The following is a 23010-nucleotide window of genomic DNA, read 5'->3' as shown; positions in this document are numbered from 1 at the left end:
CAGGAGGCGGAGCAGCAGAGCAGCAGACCTGCCGCTCTGCATGATGGGTGACGTGATGCCCAAAGGAACCACCGCCTCACTCAGTGCCTGCCACTGACTAGGCCCGACAGACAGAAGCCAGCCAACCTGCTCTGCTCTGCTCTGATGCTCCCCATGGATGATGCACACACACCCTACATCTGCATCCCAATGACCAGACCAGACCAGACCAAGTGCGCAGAGTCAGCACAGGCCAGCAGCCACCAGCCCAGCAACAACAACAGCTACTACTGCTACCACCACAACCAGTGTTGCCGCTACAATAACATTCCCAGTCCAGTCACGCGCGCCACAGCCTGAGCCTAGCACACAGCCAACAGCTGCTGCCAGCCAGTGCCTGGCAAGCCCAGCCAACATGAGGAGGAGAGAGCTAACAAGTAGACGGCGCACGCACATCACCAACCCATCACGACGGCGCAACTGCAAGGGGAGAGGGCACAATTACAGGCAGGAGGAGGAGGAGGAGGAGGAGGAGGAGGAGGCGGGCGAGGCAATCCTAGCACAGATTTGAAAGTTTAAAATCCACCAGGACATCTTCTAGAATCTAGACTTCTGTTTTTTCTACCACCAGCTGTAGTGTCTAGTTAGTCAGTGTGCTGTGCAGCTGAGCTGAGCTGAGCTGAGCTGCATGTGAGGAAGGGTGATTGTAGCTAGTTCTTTAGTTTCAGCAGACTGAGCATTGAGCATGGGCAGTGGCCTTGGGAAGCAACACAATTACACGACACTCACCTGCTGCTGCTGGTTCTAGAAGTTGCCTCTTCTCGTCTTCACCTCTTCGTGTGTGTGTGTGTGTGTGTGTGCAGTGAGTGCATGCCTTTTGCCTTGCTGGAAAGAAATGCTTCTCTGGTCCACCACCACATATCTGCTCAAGGACACAGAGGCCCAAGGCAGAGGTGGTGGCACCAGTGTGAGTGCATGTGTGCTGGTGGTGTTTGCCACCACAGGTGTTTTGTGTGTGTATGTGTGCGCTGCTAGCTAGGAGGGGGGAGGGAGGCAGGGAGGGAGGCTGGGAGGCAGGGGGGAGGAAAGGGGAGGGGGAGAGGGATGTAGAGGGGATTGAAGGGGGGAGGGTCCGGCTCAGAGTTGGTCAGCCACATATTTGTGCACACACGTGCTCACGTGTGTGCTTCGGTGGGAGAGACCAGACTCTCATCATCTGCCAGACCGGGGTTGGGGGCAGGTGAGGCGGTGGTGGGCTGGAAGGGAGGGAGGATGGAAGGTGGTGAAGAGGAAGGGGAGAGGATGAGAGGGGAAGGATGGAGGGAGGCATTGGGGGGAGGAAAAAAAACATGTAGACAGACACACACCACACTACACACAGAAAGCATCCACACACAGAGACAGTGCTAGGCATCCATTCACACAGACAGACAGACAGACAGACACACAACAGGAAGAGACAGACTGAGCCTGCACCACACACACACACACAGACCCAATTCCCCCCCTGCACAGTTATCAATCAATATGTTGTGTTGGCAGCCAGTTCATTGCTATTCTGATGGTTTTGGGTTTTTTGCCATCAGCCAACATCAACAGTGACCACAATCAAGATGAACATAAGATGATAATAATTCATTCGTTTCATTTCAAAAAATCACCCAATCATCTTCTCCATGTAAACCAAGCCCCCCACACAAGATTTCTGGTGACATTTTCAATAAAATCAATTCATTTGGCATTCATCATTTTGTTCTCCCTTTGTCACCTTTTTTTCTTTCTTTTGCATAATTTTGAGGCTTGATTTTGACATGGGGTTTTTAAAGAAAAAATTATTTACATGTTTATTTACATACAGTATTTACATATCTACACTGCATTTTTGAACGTATACCCGCCGCTGCCGCTAAGTCTAGTACTCCGTGGGCTGTGCTACTTTGGGGGGGTGTGCCGTGCCCACGCCAGGTCCCCAAATGCTGACAGGTGGATAGATAAAGGGCCTGTGCTGGTCAGCATTGGGTTTCTTTTTAGGTGGGCGTGGGCATTGTAAACATCTGGCCAGTCGCAGCACTACAACTACTACTACAACTGCATCTCTGTGTGGGCACACTACACGCTGCGACTGGCTGGCACGGCTCAGCATCTGTCACGTCAGCTCAGCTAGAGGTGGAAGGGGGGAGGGTAGGGATAAGCACAGAGTTCGAGCCAGGCAGGTGACCAACCATGGGGCAACCCACGGTAATCACTCGCCCGTCTCAAACTGCAGCTTGGGGTAGCCCAACAGGGGGAGGTTCACCTTAAGGAAGACCAGCTGCTCCACCAGACCAGGGTCCAAGCGGGAGCGAGAGGGTGTCACCACGTCCCCGGCACGTGAAAACACCCGCTCGCTCTGGACACTGGTTGGGGGGCAGGAGAGGAGGCGCACAGCCACCACCGCCAGGTCCGGCCAGACTTGGCGGCGGCTCGCCCAGAACTGTGCGCAGTCCACGCCGTCTCCCTCCACAGGCTCCTCCAAGTACTGCGCAACGCATTGCTCAGCACTGGAGGGGGGCCTGGCAGGTCGAGCCTCCCGCATACCAGGCATGGCGCCATAGCAGAACCGCTGAAACCACTGGGCGGATCTCGAGTCGGTAGCAAATGGCTGCTGCGATGGCGCCGCCTGGGATGCCGCGCTGCTGGACTGGGAAGAGGGAGGGGAAGGGGAAGCTGACGCCGGCTGGCCGCCCATGCTGCTGCTGGGTGCGGGTTGGGCCGCGAGGGCTGCCCCCGCACCACTACCAACACCCTGGTCTCTGCGGGCCCTAGCGGCCTCCTCCTCCCTAACCTTCTCGACCAGGATGCCCTTCCACCTGGGCAAGTCGTCGGCACTCACGGCATTGCCCTTGAGGGCTGGGTGACAGAGACAAGCGAGGACATACTCCTCCCTGTCTCCCAGCACATCAACGAGCCGCTTGTCAACCCCAGACCTCAGCCTCCCAGCCAGAGCACGACCCTCTGGCGTGGACAGAGAGATATGGAGTCCACCCATCAGCTTCTCGAGACCAACAGCTGTGGGCAGCGCCTGGCTCAAGGGAGTGGTGTCGCCACACAAGCCCTTCGTGGCAAGCTGGAAGGGCTCGAGTGCCGACACCGCCTCGGACATCTGCTTCCACTCTGCGTTCGAGAAGTCGCAGACATCCAAGGACTCGTCCCTCGCCAGGGCGACAAGGGCTCTCTCCTGCTCCAACAGGCGCTGGAACAGGAGGAAGGTGGAGTTCCACCGCGTCTCCACATCCGTAGGGATGAGATGGCGAGGAAGGCCAAGGTCATCCTGCTTCTGGCGAAGCAGTCTCCTGGACTTCTCGCTGCGGTGGAAGTGGGCGGCCAGCTTGCGGGACTTATCCACAAGCGTAGCCGTGGCAGCAACAGCACCTGCGATGGGGCGGGCCCCCTTCTCCTGGGACGCCCTCAGCTCCTTAAGGCCAAGGGCGTCCCTGACGGTCAGATGGAGCGTGTGTGCCATACACCGTATGTTCACACAGTCCATGACTGTCTCGACAGCGGCGGTAACGTTGGCTCCATTGTCGGTGACAATGAAGCCGCGGGAGAGGTGTGGACACCCGCCAATCCACTCCTCTATCTGGCGGTCGAGTACGGCCGCCACCTCCTCCGCGGTGTGCCTCGTGTCCATCGTCTCCACGTGCAGGACGGCCCACCTGTGCCGTAGTGCATCGGGAGCCGCGCCGGACCCGGAAGCATCGCCCGCGGAGGTCCCCTCACTCTCCGGTCCCCACCAGTGGGCAGTGAGGGCCAGGAAAGAAGCGTGCATCCCACTGACACTGGTCCAGAGGTCAGTCGTGAAATGCACGCTTGTCCCGGCCGGAGCTGCATGCAGCTCGGCCGACACGAGCTCCCTGCACCGGCGGTACAGGGAGGGGACCACGTTCCGGCTGAACGTCGTCCTTGAGGGGATGACGTATTCGGGAGCCAGGTATTGGAGAATACGGCGGAAGCCGTTGTTCTCAACCACCTGAAACGGCTGGTCATCGGTGGAAATCATCTCCCCTATGAGGCGGGTGAGGTGATGATGGTCCACGCGAACAATACGCTGGCTGCCCGAGGACTGCGTCCACCGCTGGACGGGCAGTGTAGCCTGCCTGCTGGCTGGCACACTGCCGCTGCCCGCCCTAGTGGCAGATGCACAAGGCGCACTAGCGCTGCCAGCCTGTCCCCTGAGACCTGGGTGGTGACGCTCTAGGTGTCTCCACATAGGCGTCGTACCCAGGTGCGCAGGGTCCCTTCCACGGCTGACAAGCATCCTGCAGTGGACACAGCGGGCGTGGAATGGGGCATCTTGAGGGACCTCAAAATGCACCCATGCACCACTGCCCTTGGCCTCCTGCGCCCTGGGCGCCGTCCTAGGCCGTTTCTCGCAGGGTGGCTGCAGTCCTAGGGGGGGGGGGCGGCCGCCGCTGCCTGCCCACTGCTGCCACCCAACCCGCCCCTTCCGCCCTCCACAGCGGAGGAAGGGCCCGGCTCAACTGGCATCGGAGAGGCAGGCCTCTCCTCCACCACCTCGCCAGACCGCTCCCCACCAGAGTGTCGGGCTTCACGAGGGGGGGCCCCACTGAGCGGCGAAAGGATAGGGGGAAGGGGCCCCAGAGGGAGGGAGAACCTGGCTGCATCGCTGCCAGCCGCACGGTCCTCACCGCCCTCTACCTGCTCTTCCAACTCCACAGTCTCCTCCACCTCAACAACTGGCGGTAGCTCAGCAGCACCTGGTGCCGCCGGCGAGGAGGGACCCGCCACAGCCCTAACAGTGCCTCTGCCTCTGCCGCGATTGGCGGCAGCAGGCGTGGGGAACTGAATCCTGCGCACCAAAGATGGGGCCGGAGCAAAGAATTCTCCAATGGGGAGAACTGGGGTGTCCTCAGGCTCCCCGCGTCCTCTCCCTCCCCGTGCCGCAGGCGCACCCCGCACCTGGCCTCTCCCACCTCTGCCTGCCAGCCTTGAGCGAGCCCTGCCCGCCACACGGCGCTCAGACATGCTGCTAGGTCAGAAGGAGGGAGACTTTAGGAGGAAGGCCAGACAGGGTCAAAAAAATAATTTGGAGGGGCTTAGGGGCCAAAAAAAAGGCAGCTGATTTGGAGGCGGCGGGGGGGAAGTTTGTTTTCAAAAAAGGAAGCCAATTGGGGGGAAAGGAAGACTTTTTGATATGGGGGGGGAAGCCAATCGAAGTGAGGGGGAGGGTGTCCTTTTTGAATTTGGGAGTCAACCACCAAGCCAATTGGGGAGATGGGTCTGGGAGGGGTTTTTTTTAGAAAAATAGGGGGTTAAAGGGTGGAACCCCGGTGTGGGAGGGTGGCACGGGCAGTTGGGTGGAGTAGTTGTGGTGTGGGTGGCAAGTTTTTAGCTTTTTTTGGGGGGGAGAGTGGATGGGGGGAGGGCACAGCACCTACCGGGGGTGGGGGAGGGATGCAGTCAACGCTTGGGAACCTGCAGATCAAAGGAGGAAACCCTTATTTAGTGAACTGGAACACAAAGTGTGGGTTCTGGGGGGTGGTTCTCAAGTAATGCTCCTGTGGGGGGAGCATCAAACTCAATGCAGCCTATTTAGTGACTCTAAATTGCACACAACCAAAACCAGAACCCAGTCACACCAACACAGAGGTTGAACCCACCCACTCTGTGACTCTGCCTGCCCAATGCCATGGCAAGCAAGCAGCAGCAAACACTTGATGGCAGCCTCATGGATTGAACATCATGATCATCATCATACGTGTGTATTGGCCCAGCATGTAGTGGCAGCATCAGAGCCCAGCCAGGACCCCACTCAGACTGCCCCAGAGGCAAGGAAGCACTCTGGCATGGCATGGGCCCAGCATGTAGTGGCAGCATCAGAGCCCAGCCAGGACCCCACTCAGACTGCCCCAGAGGCAAGGAAGCACTCTGGCATGGCATGGGCCCAGCATGTAGTGGCAGCATCGCATCAGAACCCTGGACCCCACTCAGACTGCCCCAGAGGCAAGGAAGCACTCTGGAAGGCACCTGTTCAAAAACCACCTGCAAGACGCATGCAATGCAACGCAACACACAGCAGCAATTTCTTTACTGGGCATGGGCATGAAGACACAAGTTTTACAACAGTACATCTCCTCTCCAAGGTTCCCTCCCTCCTCCCCACACCCAAATGCATTTCAGAATAGGGGTGTCCCTATTTAAAACCGCCAGCTAGGGAGAGAAAGGGGCAACAAAAGGTGCACAATCGCACACGCACTAACCCCTCTTCTTCCGGTCCTTCTCCTGCCACTCACTGCTGGTCACGGATTCGCCGCCGCCAGCCAGCCACCCTGGGCTGAGACACAGCAGGGCGGCCGCACGAGGCACACAGGCAACCGGGGTAGTTCAACAACGATGGAGGGGCAGAAGTGAGGAGACAACACTATTTGTGTCGCTCAACTCACCCCCAAGCAGAGACAAAATCAACCAAAAACTATAAAAAGAAAAAAAAAACCGATGGCAGCCGCCAGGTGGGTAGGCTACTGTGTGCGGCTGCAGCTGTGGGAGAGGAGGTGGAAAGTGAAGGGGAGCAGAGAGAGAAAAGACTAAGAGAGAGAGAAAAGAGAGGGGGGCAGGGACAAAGAGAAAGAGAGGAGAGAGAAAGAAAAGAAAGAGAGAGAGAGGAGAAAGAGAGATGATAGAGAGAAAGAGGAGAGAGGAGAAGCGCAGCGCAGCAGGGAGGGGGGATTCAGGTGTGGGGGGAGGACACAGCAGTAGCAGCGGTCCAAAGAGGTGGGGGGAGCAGAGAGGGTGTGTGTGGTTGGGGGCTAGTGTGTGGCAGGGGGCCTGGGGTAAGTGGAGAGAGTCGGGGGCAAGGAGGAAAAGAGGTGGGGTGGGGGGAGCAGAGAGGGTGTGTGTGGTTGGGGGCTAGTGTGTGGCAGGGGGCCTGGGGTAAGTGGAGAGAGTCGGGGGCAAGGAGAAAAAGAGGTGGGGTGGGGGGAGCAGAGAGGGTGTGTGTGGTTGGGGGCTAGTGTGTGGCAGGGGGCCTGGGGTAAGTGGAGAGAGTCGGGGGCAAGGAGAAAAAGAGGTGGGGTGGGGGGAGCAGAGAGGGTGTGTGTGGTTGGGGCTAGTGTGTGGCAGGGGGCCTGGGGTAAGTGGAGAGAGTCGGGGGCAAGGAGGAAAAGAGGTGGGGTGGGGGGAGCAGAGAGGCTGTGTGTGGTTGGGGGCTAGTGTGTGGCAGGGGGCCTGGGGTAAGTGGAGAGAGTCGGGGGCAAGGAGAAAAAGAGGTGGGGTGGGGGGAGCAGAGAGGGTGTGTGTGGTTGGGGGCTAGTGTGTGGCAGGGGGCCTGGGGTAAGTGGAGAGAGTCGGGGGCAAGGAGAAAAAGAGGTGGGGTGGGGGGAGCAGAGAGGGTGTGTGTGGTTGGGGCTAGTGTGTGGCAGGGGGCCTGGGGTAAGTGGAGAGAGTCGGGGGCAAGGAGGAAAAGAGGTGGGGTGGGGGGAGCAGAGAGGCTGTGTGTGGTTGGGGGCTAGTGTGTGGCAGGGGGCCTGGGGTAAGTGGAGAGAGTCGGGGGCAAGGAGAAAAAGAGGTGGGGTGGGGGGAGCAGAGAGGGTGTGTGTGGTTGGGGCTAGTGTGTGGCAGGGGGCCTGGGGTAAGTGGAGAGAGTCAGGGGCAAGGAGGAAAAGAGGTGGGGTGGGGGGAGCAGAGAGGGTGTGTGTGGTTGGAGGCTAGTGTGTGGCAGGGGGCCTGGGGTGAGTGGAGAGAGTCAGGGGCAAGGAGAAAAAGAGGTGGGGTGGGGGGAGCAGAGAGGGTGTGTGTGGTTGGGGGCTAGTGTGTGGCAGAGGGGTGTTGGGGGGAAGGGGAGGGGGCAACAACAAACAGCAAAGGAGAAACTGGAACAACTCGGGCAGCAGCAGCGATTAGGCTGGATGGGGTGGTTGGGGGAGGAGCTGGGCCTGGGCTAGGGTAGGGTCTGGGAGGAGGGAGGGTGGGGGGGGCAGGCAGGGGGGGGAGGAGGAGGAGGAGGGTAGCAAAATATATAAAGCAATATATATCAAGAGAACACAAGCCAGAAGTTTAAAAAAAAATTAAAAGAAAGACTATAACCAGCAGAAAAAACTTGGGGGTGGGGGTGTGGGGAGGGGGAACCAAACACAGACTCTGAGGGGGGCCACTAAGTGAACAGAGACAATGAAACCACAATTGCTGCAAATTAATAATAGCAAATGAATAAGTGGAACCAAGCAAAGAAAACTGGACTCGGTTTGGCAGCAGCAAACTTGGGAGAAGGCTGGATGGGGTGGGGTTGGGGTGGGGTGTGGTTGGACTTGGAGGGGCAAGTTTGGAGCAGGGAACCAAAACTGATTATATGGGACAACAAGAAACAACAACAGAATCCTCTGGGGGTGGGGGGGAGGGATTCAGGGAACCAACTCGCAGGGCAGCAGCAGTCAGCAGAAACAAACAAAATGGTACAATTTAAGCAAAACCAGCAAGCAATATATAACTGAAACCAATGGAATGCAATGTGAAAATCAAAAAGTTGGACAACAACAAGGCAGGACAAAGAGCAATAATTAATGGAAGAAGATTTAAAGCAATGAGGATGCAGTGGGTGGGAGTGGGGGAGGGGGAGGGTAGGCCCAAAGGATGAGAAGGGAAAGGGGGGGAGGGGGGGGAGAAAAGCAGACAGACAAGGAACAGGGAAAATTGGGGGAAATTAAGAAGAAAGTAAAGTGAAGTAACACACAGTATACAGACAAGAGACAGACAGAGAGAGGAGACACACAGAGAGTCACAAAGGGCAGGTGGACAAAGGATTAGACAGAGCACACACAGAGAGACACAGGACACAGTCAGGACTCACAGAGACACCAGAGCAGCCAGCAAAGGGCAAGCAGGTCTCAGAGATGATCCCACAACTGCAGCCAAGAGAAGTTTCCAGAGAAGAGGCTTGGGTTTATATAGGATTGAAATTCCCTCCTTTGGGAGCCCCCACCTTTGCACTCCCCCCACGGCCAACAGGGTGCCAGCTCTCAACAGTGCAACAGCCAAGCAGCCTACCAGACCAAAGGACTCATTCTGGCGAATCAAGGATCAATAGCGCAGCCAATACAATGCCTGGAAATAGCATCACAAAATGGATGCAAGGAGGAGCAAAAGTTTCGGGAAGGAGACACAAAATGGAGGACACACTTTAAAGAGACACTGAGTGAGACTCAATTTCATTCCCGAACCGGTTCGGGAAACCCGAGCCGGTTCGGTACCGAACCGGCTCGAATTCGGTCCGGCTCGGTCCCCGGGAGGGCCTGATTCGGTCCGGGATCGAGCCGCCGGATCCGGACCGGTTCGGACGAACCGGTCCGGATCCGAACCGAACCGCACATCCCTAGTTCACACTGTGTGACCAATGTATCTCTGGTCCTGTTTACAAGACCCTCAGAGTTCAGTGAATGTACAGGGGAAAGCAGAATCATGGCAGTGGCCCCTTCAAGCTATACTTCTTCAGTTGATCATATGAACAGCCCCAAATACTCATACAAACTCTGAGCCGAGATTTGTCCATGCAATCAGGGAACGTAGTTATTGGAGGGTCCCTGACCTTTTACAGACCTTCTACAGAACAAGCTTCTACAGAGTTTGTTTTCATATTTATGTGACCAACTGTGGTTAGGTTGGGGCAGGCCCTACCACTACAATCTTGCTCCACTACCCCTATAGACATTCACTGCCCACTAGCAGTTGTACAAAAAGGGCTGCTAAGGGCTGCTATGTAACTAACATGTCCAAGTTCAACCAACCAGATAGAGAACAATTGTTATGGGACAGCCAATAAATAAAGCTGCTGTTGTTGTTGTTGGCAGCATTATTATTACATGCTCAGATAAAAGAGGCTATCAAACGTGGTATTTAACCTCATTGTGTTTATGATATTTTTAACATGTAATTAACTGCCTTGGGGTTCATGTTGAAAAATGAAGTGAAAATATAAATAAAACAAATAATATGAGACCAGAAACAGAATTCAGAGGGTCAAATCACAAGTTACAAATTCTGATGTCAGTGTAGATTCATATTTCTGCCTTCTGTCACAAGCTGCAATGTGCAAAGTGCTCATCTCCCCCATGGAGAAATGTGTCAGCTCCATTAGTAGGAGGACACACAACTTCCCTTTTCACAAAGTGGAAGAAAGAATCCATTTGCCCTTCTGTTTGTCTCTGGAAGCTGCAACATGCTAAATTGGCCTTGAATCCTGTGTGTAAAAAGTTCATTTTGTCTTAGTATCAGCTTTCCATATTACTGTTGATTTAATTGTTGACTCTGCATAGGCCAATTTGGACAATATGTCCAAGCCAACACCATCTACCATGTGATTAAGGTTATACATGACCGCATCCCACATCTTCTCTCAGCACATCTTTGCCCTGCTTCTCATCACATAATGATCTATTTAGTATATTTATATACCACCCCAAACTCATGTCTCTGGACAGTTTACAATAAAATAACAAATTAAAACAAGAATTAAAATATTACAGATTAGAACAATTTAGAACAATGACAGATTCTACAAACCTAATTAAAACCCTGGATGAATAAATGTGTCTTACCAGCCCTTTTAAAAGCTGTCAGAGATGGGCAGGCTCTTATTTCTGCAGAGAGTGTATTCCAAAGCCTTGGGGCGGCAATGGAGGGGTCCCGTTTGTTCAAACCATCCCCTGAATGTGCTGTAAATACTACATTACTCTGGTATTTACTGTGTGTGTGTGTGAGTGAGAGAGAGAGTGAGTGAGTGAGAGAGAGAGAGAGAGATTCAGATAGGGCAATTCAAGCTACCCTAATCATGTAGTGAGCAGGGCTGGTTTTTACGTATCTAGGCCATAGTGCTTATCATAACTTAACTCCACCATGTATGAGGCACAATATGATAATAGGCTTGCTTTGTTCTCATGATGAGCTGGACGAGCTCCTGTTTTCTGCTTGTGTGTGAGTAAAAAACAAAGTCAGAAGTGGCAGCAGAGATTGTGTGTGAAGCAGCTGCCAGGTTGGAAGTCTCGCACCAGCTACACCCAGGTCTTTAACAAGGTAGGAGGAAAAGCCCGCTGACTCCAGAATACTTAGCACAAAATTCTGCTTCTTCATTGATATAGTGCTGGAACTGTGTTGCATAGTAACATTTGGCTGATAGAGAATAGCATTCACAATCTTTTGAGGGGCTACAGGGTCCCTGGTGCTCTTTGAATCCTAGTTGTGTTATGGCACATACCAATGTTTGGTGTAAAGACCAGTATGGGTTATGGGGTGTTGACCTTCTCTCCTCACACTTTATGAATCACTTTCTCTCCTCACACTCATGGTCTGCCACCCATGAGTGCAATTTATTTTGCTCCTGCCTCTCACAACATGCCTTTCTTCGGTTTTCTCTACCCTTTGCATCCTCCTGTGGGTTGTTTTGTTTGTCCTCTTGTGGTTGCTTTGTTGTGGTGAAGGCAACAGCTGCTGCTGTCAAAATTGGATCCATCTTGTGGAGTTAGTTAAGTCTTTGGGAGAACCTGAAGAAGTGTTTTTCCTTTGCAGGACTGAAGGATAGGGGTTGTGCTTTGTGGTGGAGTGCATCTATTGTGTTGAGTGTTTTCTGGTTTTAGTAAGTTGGAGGTTTCTGGGACAATGTGGTATGTGCTTTTCATGGCCCTTTACTTGATGCTGGTTGTGAAATGCTTGTTTATTGCTGTATTGTGTGTTTGTTCACTTCCAATGACAACCAGCAAAAATCTTTCAAGGGGTGCTACTGGATGAACATATATTAACATATACAGCTGTTTGATACTGGTTCAGACCAATGGTCCATCTGTCTCAGTATTGTCTGCATTGACTGGCTGCTACTCGCCAAGATTTCATATGAAGGTGTTTCCCAGCCCTACTGGAGATGCCCAGAATGAACTGCCTGCAATGCATGCCTGTGCTTTTCCATTGGGCTACAGGCCTTCCTGGGTTTGCCAGTGTAGCTTTATATGAGTTTTCCTTGTACTAACTCAGGCTATTGGTTTATCTAGCAATACCAGCTATAGTTTTCATAGTAACAGATTTCCAAGGTCTTAGTAAATATCATTCCCATATCCTTTTAACCAGAGATGTCATATCCTTTTAACCTTGGATCTTTTCTGCATGCAAAACATATGCTTTTGCACTTGGCTATGCCTCCTTCCAGTTTTTTGGGTGTAAGAGGAATAGCTGCTGGGTATGAAATGGGATATATGTGGAGACAGCTGTTGCTAGTGACATCAACAAAGATATAGTGTTTTTCCTTGTGATGATGAAGGAAATCATAGTGATGCAGAAGGGGTATTCTGCCATTGCTAGGGCACATTTCCTGCTCAGTTGTAGGGATGTACACAGAACTGGTTCCATGCATACCCAGGAGGGTGGGGGTTTCCTTTTAAGGGGGAGGGGAGGCGCTGCTTACCTGCCCGCCCCCCCCACTCCCCCCCCACCAGCACTCGTGTAAAAAGCGGATGCATGGGGCTGCAGCATACCTCCCTGCAGCCCTAGTCAGTAGCACCCTGGAAATGGCCGACGTGCACACCAGCCATTTCTGGGCTGCCACTGACCGGGGCTGCAGGTAGGACCCTCCACACACACTCTGAACTGGCTTGAACGCCAGTCCATGGAACTGGCTGGGCACTCCCAGAACGGATGAACAGTTCCATGCACATCCCCACTCAGTTGCTATGGAAGCTGTCTGTTGATATAAGGGCTTAGTACAAAGTTGCTAAGGACACCGTAGTGCTTGATATAGCTGCTGTGTGATATTTTACACCACTTGTTCTTTTATTTATCTTTGTTGGCATGGCATCTCTTGCTAACCTTTTGATACTGAGGCCCTGTTCGGAAATAGAGTCAGGTAGACAAAGCTGTGGTTAATCTGTGAAGCTGGGGATCATGCCGTGGACAAGTGATCAACTGCAGTTTGGCAACCTCCAGCTTCTGGACAGAGGAACCCCTCCTCTTTCTAGTCCACCCAGGCTGCATCCCGTTCCGCTTGTATTGCCAGACTGGGGGCAAGGCATCAGCATGTCAGTAAAGTGGCAACCATTGGCTGTTATGTTAGAGGGGGCATGCTCAGTGCAATGGTGCATTTCCAACACTGATTGACTGCCTTCAGAAGGGCAAAAACATTTTAACCCTTTCCTCACACCACTTGCACCACTGACATTGCAAGAACTCTCAAACTACATGGTCATTCACAAGCACAATTACTGACACCCTAGGATGGCAAGGGACACCTCCAGATTGTAATGGGGTCTTGGGGAAAGGATGCCGAACAGCAATTGAGAAATTTGGGCAAGGGGGCAGTGAGTTGTTGACCAGGTGGGTGGGAGAAAGGATGGGGTGGATGCAGGATGAAATTACACAGGGTGCAATAGGAATCCCCCCATATTAAAATATTGGGGCTTGGATTTTCTCTCTTTTGCAAATGCACTATGCCAGGGGTAAAACTCAAATCTAGCTAGCCCGATTTCTCCCCATCGTGTGAACGACTGGGCTCGGCTGCGAGCCTGGTGGTTCCTAGGCGGGTAACCCGCCTAACTACCCTTGCCCTAAAACCAGAATGTTAAGTGCTCCACAAACCTGGTTTTAAAGATTGTGAGTAGCCACGGTGTGGCTTCATGCCATGTTTACTCACTAGTAGACCCCCAGAGGGGAGGTGAAAAGCCACCTCCCAGCTCCAGGGGTCTCCCCAGTATGCCCTGCACACTTGCGCAGGGCATACTGGAGCTTCAGGGGGCCGCGCGGGCCCCAAGCTTCACAGCCCCCACCGGCTCTGCCACGGAGCCAGCAATTGTGTGCATTCCCTCCCTCCCTGCTCATGTGCATCTCCGCTCTCCCCGTGCATTCTCCAAAACCGGGTCTCAGTAGTGATTAGAGTGTTAAGACTAGGATTGGGCTACTTGTATTCCCCAATCAGTCATGAAACCCACTGCAAGACTTTAAGTGAGACACACACTCTCTCCTCCAAACCTGTTTCACAGGATTGTTGTGAGGATAAAAGTGGGGAGGAAGATCATGTACACTACCCTGAATTCTTTGGAGGAAGAACAGGATATGTGTCATAATAATATATATGTGTCTATAACATATACACATATTTATGTTGACTTTTAGTCACATGCACTCCAATCCTCAACATGTAATATCAGAAGCAAACTCAAATAGCATTTTTAAACACCTATCACAGCAGCAGACAGCCCAGTTTGCTTTTCATTTAAGCAAAATGCATATGAAACTATAGTGTAAGTGTATGTCTATACACGACAGTGTATATACAGTGAGTGTATAGTGTGTGTCTATATACTAGAGAAGGAAAAGCCACCAATTTGATTTCAAGCAGGACAGCAGAATGTCATTTGATTTCAAGCAGGACAGCAGAATGTCATATATGGAGTTACCCCAATTTCTTAGGATTTAAATAAAACCAAGCATTTCATTGGCGCGGGAGTTTTTAAAATGAGTTTCTTGTGATCTGATTTGCAAAGCCTTATTCTGAAGCAGGTATATAAAAATAGACTTTTGGTGGAAGAGGATGCTTAATGTTCATTTTAGCCATTTGTGAAGCTACTTTCAAGAACTTGGGGTATTTTAGTCCATTACAAGCTTATTAAAAAGACAATATTTGAGTTATTTATATATGAGCTACTGTTACAAGCACAAAGCAAAATAAAATAATAATGATTAAAAGGGGAAACATGTTGATAAAGAACCATTTTCTCATATTTTGCTATTTAAGCCATTTGGAGAACTTTGTTGCTAAAAAAGCAGCATATAAATTGGGGGGTGGGGGTGGAGAGAAAGAGAAACCCACATAGAGACACCAGATTAGAGCTATAAGCAATTTAATATCTTCAGGAACAAAAGGCAGGACCAAAACCAAAAACAGATCCATTTTGTTAGAGCCTTTTTTCTTCTCTCTTATACTTTTAAAAGCTTTTAATACTTTTGAAGTGGCTAATTTCCTCACAAAAGGGTATTTGAGGGATGGAGGACTAGCAGCACGAAGTGAAGTTAACCCCCTTTTTTTCTTTTTTTACGCTGCTGCTGCTGTGGAACTGCTGATCTGGATCCAAATTCACAGGGGCTACAACTGTACCCTTGCACGCATACCCTGGATCTGCCTCTGAGAAGAGACAGTCCACTGGAAAAAGTAACATCGTGTCAGTTCTGCGCAGCTGCTCCTGTAGCCTAGGGCAGATCTCATGAAAATTAATTGTAGTTTCTTGGAACTGTTACCTGCCCACAGAGGAGAGCTGGTCTTGTGGTAGCAAACATGATTTGTCCTCTTAGCTAAGCAGGGTCTGCCCTGGTTGCATTTTAATGGGAGACTGCATGTTAGCACTGTAAGATATTCCCCTCAGGGGACGGAGCTGCTCTGGGAAGAGCAGAAGGTTTCAAGTTCCCTCCCTGGCTTCTCCAAGATAGGGCTGAGAGAGACTCCTTCCTGCAACCTTGGAAAAGCCGCTACCAGTCTGTGAAGATAATTCTGAGCTAGATAGACCAATGGTCTGACTCAGTATATGGCAATTTCCTATGTTCCTATGTTCCTGGTCAAGCCAGGAGGAGTGAACTGCATTTTATGCATCCAAACTCAAAGAGAAGGATGGATTCTTGCATGCAGTTTACTATCCTGCATTTTAAAAAGTGCTGTCGTGGGGAATCGCCTCAGTAGCGATTGCAGTGCTAACCCACACCCCACCTTTGGAGTCTACAACCAGCAAGTTGAGTTTTCCTAGGGGGAATCTGCTTGCTGCATTGGGCTCAAACATCCAGAAAAAATGGTTTTCACTTCTGGCTATGAAATTCCTCCTTGTTTTGGCGGGGGGTGTGTGTGTGTGCTACGAGAGGAACTCAGCCCCTGGCCTCTTTCACAGTCAGTTGCAATTTAGCATATGAGTAGCCCAGGCCAAGCCTTTGTATTCCTTGCATATCCATTTTAACAACAGAATGCTGGGTTGTCTCCTCCCTTCACAGAGCAGGGAGCAGTATGCCAGTTCACCTCGAGTTCAGGTATTATTTCATTTCTTAATATAACATGAAATCATACACAGGCCAATATTTCACATACTTCTGAGTTGGTATCTCTGGTTCTGATATGCTATGGACCGTTCATAACAGGGGGGTCCTCTTTCATTCTCCCTGGGAAAAGACAAACTGTCATTCCCAGCTGAGGGGAAAGGACATGGGGCCCCCTCCCTCTCTCCCGCAGGAAGATAAGATAATAGGGCCCCTTTCTTCCCATTTTTACTGGTTAAAAATAAGACTGTACAAGTGTTCCCTCTACTATTTCTCATACGTGCACAGAATGACCTTTGTTCTGGACATCAGTATCAGGGCAGAGTATGCACATAATGGGGCCCTCCTGAGAGAGATCCAAATTAACCAAGCAGACATTTTAAAAAGCTGTTGCACCTACACATGAGCACACCTTGACAGGAACACCATGCTGTACCTGATGATACTTCCCCTGCCTGTTGGGGACTGCGGCTCTGAAAGCTAGATTACTAGAATCCCGAGCCGCACATTAGTTACTTTAATGTATTAGAGCACTAGCCTTGGGAAGAATGAGGACAAATATGCAAAATGGTTATTTATGATATGCGCTGATATCACTCTTCCAAAGGCCTGGCATATGTACCCCATGTGGGGAAACCTGCTTATGACATCACCCCTCTCCCATTACCCTATTAAATCCCCACTTTGAAGTGTTAAGAAAAGACTTGATGGCCAAAGGACTAGGAAAGAAAAACAATGGTTGTTTGACAGCTGGTGCTTATGGAGGGAAGGGAATTGCCCCTCTCTCCCCCTTTTCCCTTCACAACTCTCCCTTGCTAAGTAGACTTTGTGGATGTCAAATTGTGGATGTTGTACAAGCATTAGTCTTTGCTTATCAGGACCCAACATTCATTGTAATTTTTGAAGCCTCTTTCTTCAAGAAAACCTACAAAAGACATCCCTGGTATGATTCCTTGCGTCTCCTCACACATCCACTGGCCGAACCCTCCCTGGTTTTGAAAGCCCAAGGGTGCATTGGCACATCAGAGGGATCCCTTGGACTAGGCCTCAATAGCACATCAACACCAGCACATTGACACACTGGTAAAATCTCTTGAACCAAAAATTCCTAAAGTGTGTTACACAAGCAACATGGAATACAGGTGGGACGTTCGTGTGGATGGAAACCTCCTGCATGAAAATAAAGCCGAGTGGAAACCCTCATTCTTCCGGTGGGGGAACTGAGGGCAATTGAGATGTGTGTGGTCTAAAATGTGTTCAGTTATTTGTGTTACTAAGGCTTAATGTGCATAAAGAACTGCAGTGATTAATTGTTGGAGACCTCTCCTGCTGTCTCCATCTTGCCCTCCCATCCTTTTTTTCTGAGGAACACGTGAGGTGTAAAACATGCAGGGGAAAGTAGGCTTTCTCCAATGTGGCTCTGTCCCTTTAAATGCATGAGCTCTAGGGACACAGCATCCCTGTTGCCAAGCAGTGGCAGGAGGAGTAAGAAGGCAGAGGGCAGAGCATCAGCTCCAAGAAGTGGCCAGCGAAAAATGCAGCTGCCCTAGAACTGATGCATTTCTTGGCAGCTCCAAGCCAACCTCTCTATTGTTTTGAGAGGAGCTTGCATACAAAACCCAGGTTTTAGTGGCAGCAGGATTCACACAATACAATGGTGCCTTCAAACTTCAGGTTTCAGCAGCAAAACTCACTACAAACCAAGGGTTCAAATGCAGGTTTGGAAGCGAAAATGGAGCCGCGTTTGGGTGACAAAACCACGGTTTCGTGCATTCAGACGATCACAACCTCTGGCATGTTTACCTCTGGTTTGGCAGTATGTCCAAACATGACCTAACTCTCTTGTAATGTGCTTGGGGGGACAGCTCAAGTGGCCAACATGGTTCTATGCATCAGCAAACCTAGCCTTGTTGCTTACCATGGAGAAGAGGTTGCTACTGTCTGCTGAATCACTGCTTATGTAATGCAAGGAGAGGATGGGACCTCACTTCCTCGTAGGAAGCTGATGCTGAGGGAAGACTCACTGCTGCAGTTCTGGAAGGAGAAGAGGGGAGGTCTGAAGTATGTAGGAACTTTCTGTATAAGCTGATGGTCAGTGTTTCATCACTGCTGCTTTGTAAATGTGGACATAAAATGTTCATCTGGGGAGTACAGAAAATGAGACTAATAAGACCCATATTTCTAGGCTTTTCTGATCTATCTAGTTTTCTTTCAAAGCCCAACAAGACTTCAGGCTATTCCCCCTAGCCACACTCTACCAAAGGATTATGCTGCCAGGCTCAGGTCAAGCTCCAGCATTACCGGCCTTCTCACAACAGGTGTCTGTCTTTCTTAAAGCATCTATTGATGCTGCAGAAAGTTTTAACAGCAGGCATCTTAGGAATTCTCTTTTTGGAACAGGCATGCTTTCCAACTGTACTGTTTCAGCTGGTTCAGCTCTGGCTATAACTGCTGTTTCAATATGTCCTGATTTATTAAGAGCCTGGCATGGCAGCAGAATAAGCACCTGGCATTTATAAAGCAATGACTCGACTTTTCCTTCTGTGATCTTAAGCCTCATCCTTTGCCCTGGAGGCCTTCACACTGTTTCTTCTAAAATTCTTAACCTCAAATGACCAAAGAAGCCACAATATAACCAGAGAATAAGCACTGCCAATTCCACGAGGGATGCAGGCATAGCACACATTTCTGTCATGATGGAAAGGTCAAGTCAAGGTTTTCAAGTGGAGCAGATTATTCCAACTCATGGTGGGAGCAGGATGAGACAGCAAGGGAGCTTCTGGCATGCATAACATTTTGCAGAGATGGCAATGGGCAGATAAGTAATTGTGAGGAGCAATGGGGAGAAATCAATTTCCCCAAGCTTGGAAAATTGACGGGATATCAATAATAGCATTATTCCTATTGTGAGCCAACCCTCTTCTGAAAAAGCAAGCTCTACCATCTTGTACTATGAGATTATCATTACCTAAAGTCTTCTTTGTCAGATAGGGCAGATCTTAAGATTACCAAAACTTCAGAGATCAGCTGATCAGAGAATCTTGTGGAACTCCCAGACCCAGTAATTTGCTGGTTCTACTTTCCAAAAACCTGCCCACTATAAGAGAAGAAATGGATAACTTCATAGAGGAGAGGCCTATCAATGGCTACTAGTCGGAGGGCTATAGGCCACCTCCAGCCTCAAAGGCAGGATGTTTCTGAGTACCAGTTGCAGGGGAGTAACAGCAGGAGAGATGGAATGCTATTAACTCCTGCCTGTAGGCTTCCAGCAGCATCTGATGGGCCACTGTGTGAAACAGGATGCTGGACTAGATGGGCCTTGGGCCTGATCCAGCAGGGCTGTTCTTATGTTCTTAGGAGTGAATTCAGAATCCAGGAACAGCTAAGGTGATGAAGCTACCACAAGGAAACCTTTGTTTTATTTTTGACAGGGTTACCATTTAGGTATGAATTCTCAGGGCGGGGAATACTCTATGGATATTCGGACAAAATTTAGATGACTGACAATATTGTAGCTCACCATCTCTAGGCTCAAGCTGCTTTTCAAAGGAATTCCTGAAGATGCTTTCTCACAACTTTATTTGTGAGAAATCATGGCCTTTCTAAGAATGAGATAAAAAGGAGTGGAGCCTCAAAGAGATGCTCAAAAGTAATAATGTATTGTTAAAACATTTTTCAATAACAACCTAACTCAGGGGCAAAGTATCTTCATGGATCACAAAATAGGCCACTCAAAGAATATAAAAGAGCTGTTTCAGCTGGTGTACTGAACTAAATATACATTATTGTTATTTAAATACACTGAGCAATTTGTCGTTTGAGCACATTTTACGAGAATTCTCATCTCCTTTTGCATTTTAAAAATTGTTTTATTTTGTTTTATGGTGCTAGTCCTCCCTTCCTCCTACCATTGCAAGACTAGCTACTAGGTCTGTGCAAATATTTAGCTCTGAATATCCAAAGCCAAATCATTTTCATAACCCTCCTGGCACTGCACAGAGGTGATCATTCCCACTGCTCACCTCCACACAAGGTTGTGGTTTTCCTAGCCCCAGTGGAGTCCCTTACAGAGAAAAAGAGCCCTGCCAGCCCCAGTGATTTCTGGGGAGGCACGCAGGGGGTGCTGGGAATTCGTTTTCCATGCTTTCCTCAGAGAACTCTATGGGGAAAGTGCTTGAAAGGACTTTACTACGTAGCACTTCCCACATACCTTCTTAGACATTGCTGGGACTGGCAAGGCTCAATTTCTCTTTAAAGGGCTGGGGAAAGCACAGCATTGAATAGACATGAGTGGTGGTTGCCTTTCTGCAGTGCCGGGGGGGCTGTGCGGACTATTCAGCTTTGGATATTCAAAGCTGAATATCTGCATTGGCCTCCTAACAACCACACTCAGCTTCCTCTGCAGGGGTGGTGCATACAGGGGCCAGTCGCTCCTGCCTTCTTTATTTGGAACTGGAAGTTCTCTGGTAAGTTGCAGGAAACCAAGCCTTCTTCTGAGCTCCCGCTGCAGAAGGATTGTATGTGACTCACACAGGGCCAGTTCTATATCAAGAAGCAGGATGAAACGGGCCACTTCAAGCAGCAGATTGTGTGCCAATTCTGAACAGCAGCACAGCAAGGGGAATGAATCATTCAGCTGCCCCTAGATGGCCAGCAGGGGAAGCAACGCACAACAGCACACTGATTCTGTTCCTGTTCCCTGTCTAATACAAAAACAAGAAAGGAGGAGAGGTCTGAAAGTAGGAAGGAACTGGGGTGTGTCATTTTAATAGAACACAGGAAAGATAAATGGAGGTGAAAGAAGGAGTGTCTCACTTCATCGAGTACTGGACCCAGCCGGTGGCTGAATGTCACAACCACTTATTTGGGATCATTTGGCATTTGGTATCCTCAGTGAGCCTAAGGACACCAAATGCCAACCCCCTTTCTCATGTGCCTCCTACACCTGCTTTTTCTTTGTAGCAGCAACAGTAGCCACTGCCTAATTTGGCACATTCACACACCCACCTCCACCTACTCCCCCCCCACCCCAAAACAATTACCATCAACACTGTCATCCTCCACCTCATCTTTCTTTCTTTCTTTCTTTCTTTCTTTCTTTCTTTCTTTCTTTCTTTCTTTCTTTCTTTCTTTCTTTCTTTCTATCATATTTTAAACCTCCTGATAGTGGCACAGCAGGGAAATGCTTGACTAACAAGCAGAAGGTTGCCAGTTCAAATGCCTGCTGGAGCAATATTGGGCAGCAGTGATATAGGAAAATGCTGAATGGCATCATCTTATACTGCACAGGATATGGCAATGATAAACCCCTCCTGTATTCTACCAAAGACAACCACAAGGCTCTCTGGGCACCAGGAGTCAAAATCGACTCGATGGCACACTTTACCTTTGCCTTTATGTAAATCCCAAGGTAGTGTACAAATCCCAACATTAAAATTACAGGTTAAAATACATAAAACACGATAAAAACAAAATAAAACAAATTATTAAAATTATTAAAATTCTAATTAAAAGCTTGCGAGAACAGGAAGGTCTTGAGGGTCTTCCTGAAAACAAACAGAGAAGGAGATGCTCTTATTTCAGGAGGGAGCATATTCCAAAGCCCTGGGGCAGCCACAGAGAAAGCCCGGTCATGGGTCACCACCAGACTCCTTTGCGCACTGGGCTGGCTACGGAAAGGGAGCAGAAGAGGAAATGTAAGAGGGGAGACACTCTAGATCAGTGTACTTCATTGTAAGGCCTGGGGGCCAGTGCCAGCTCCCATCAGCCCTAAATGTGACTCTCTGACTAATTGTTTACTGGGCCTGTGCGAAGCTTTGCCAAAAGCTGAATACTCTACACAGTCTCCGTCAGCACTGTGTGGAGACCATCATTTGCCCTGTGCAGTGCTGCTCTTTGCTTAGCATTGGCGGTGGGGAGGGGAGAGGTGGCACTCTGATGTAGAAGGAAAGGGAGTGGAGGAGAACCAGGACCAGGAATTATTATTTTTGTTTAATTTAACATATTTTTATACTGCCCAAAACTTATGTCTCTGGACATTTTACAACCCAGATGAAGATGTAAGGAAGGTGTACTTAAAAGTGTCACAACATACACTGGTACAGATATGATGGGTGTTCTAACATCACCTAACAGGACATAGTCTTTGGCCTAATCTGCCTTCAGAGTTCTGCACCCAGAGGCGCTCTTACCCCTGGACTTCAGGGACAAAGTCCAGACCCTCCACACCCTTTGGGGACCCCTAAATCCTCTTTAGTCTGTCCGGGGTGGTGTGGTTTGTGCCCTCAAGAACCTATGTTTTAAAAAATGTAGCTTAACTTGCAATTGGGGGGGGGGCCTCCAAAGGCCTCTAGGTCCAGGCTCCAAAATTACCTAGGTGCACCTCTGTCTGCACCAATCATGTGTATAGCAGACTGGATGGCATTTAAGAGTGGTGGTGAGGTACTGTCTTGAAGCAGCTCTTTGCAAAGAACTGCTCCACTGGTGGTGGGCAGCAAAGGTGACACAGTAGCGGGTTGCATGTCACCTTATTTTATCACCCAGCTGGTTCCCTGCTAATCTTCTGCCTAAGGCCATTGCCTAATCCGGCTTCATGGAAGAACTGCTCCTGCTTTGAACCTATGAGCCTCTTGCAACAAAAGCATGAAATGAGCAATCATCCCTCAATCTTGTTTTGAATGGCTTACTCAATGTAAAATTTTACTAAAATCCTAATATTTCAAGGACCAGACCACATGTTGCATTAATACCATGCTTGGCCCTGATGTTGTTAGTTTTTATGTTCCAAATAGCAGCAGAAAGGTGGGGGGGGTGTGTGTGACTCAAAAGGGATGGCAGCAGGGAAGCTTTAACCCACTGCCCCCAACACCATCTCAATCTGGACCACCCCTCCAACAAGTTGCCATTTGAAAGCTCCCATTGGCCTAAAGGAAAAGAAAAGCCAGGCATTTTTTTTTAAAAAAAGAATGCGCTAGATAAAGAAAGGATTTG

The 23010-nt window shown here is 49.9% G+C and overlaps 1 long non-coding RNA gene across 1 annotated transcript in view; it reads right to left on the bottom strand.

Moving 5' to 3' along the window:
* Positions 1-23010, bottom strand: part of LOC128351423 (uncharacterized) — a 64864-nt gene that overhangs the window by 8654 nt on the left and 33200 nt on the right. Inside the window, exon 2 of the long non-coding RNA XR_008319770.1 lies at positions 17939-18161. This is a non-coding gene — a long non-coding RNA (uncharacterized LOC128351423). The remainder of the gene's footprint in view (positions 1-17938; positions 18162-23010) is intronic.

Source organism: Hemicordylus capensis, chromosome 3, assembly GCF_027244095.1.
Source record: "Hemicordylus capensis ecotype Gifberg chromosome 3, rHemCap1.1.pri, whole genome shotgun sequence".
Lineage (NCBI taxonomy): Eukaryota > Metazoa > Chordata > Lepidosauria > Squamata > Cordylidae > Hemicordylus > Hemicordylus capensis.
Note: the sequence above shows the minus strand (reverse complement) of the source record. Positions and strands in the feature narration are given on the sequence as shown.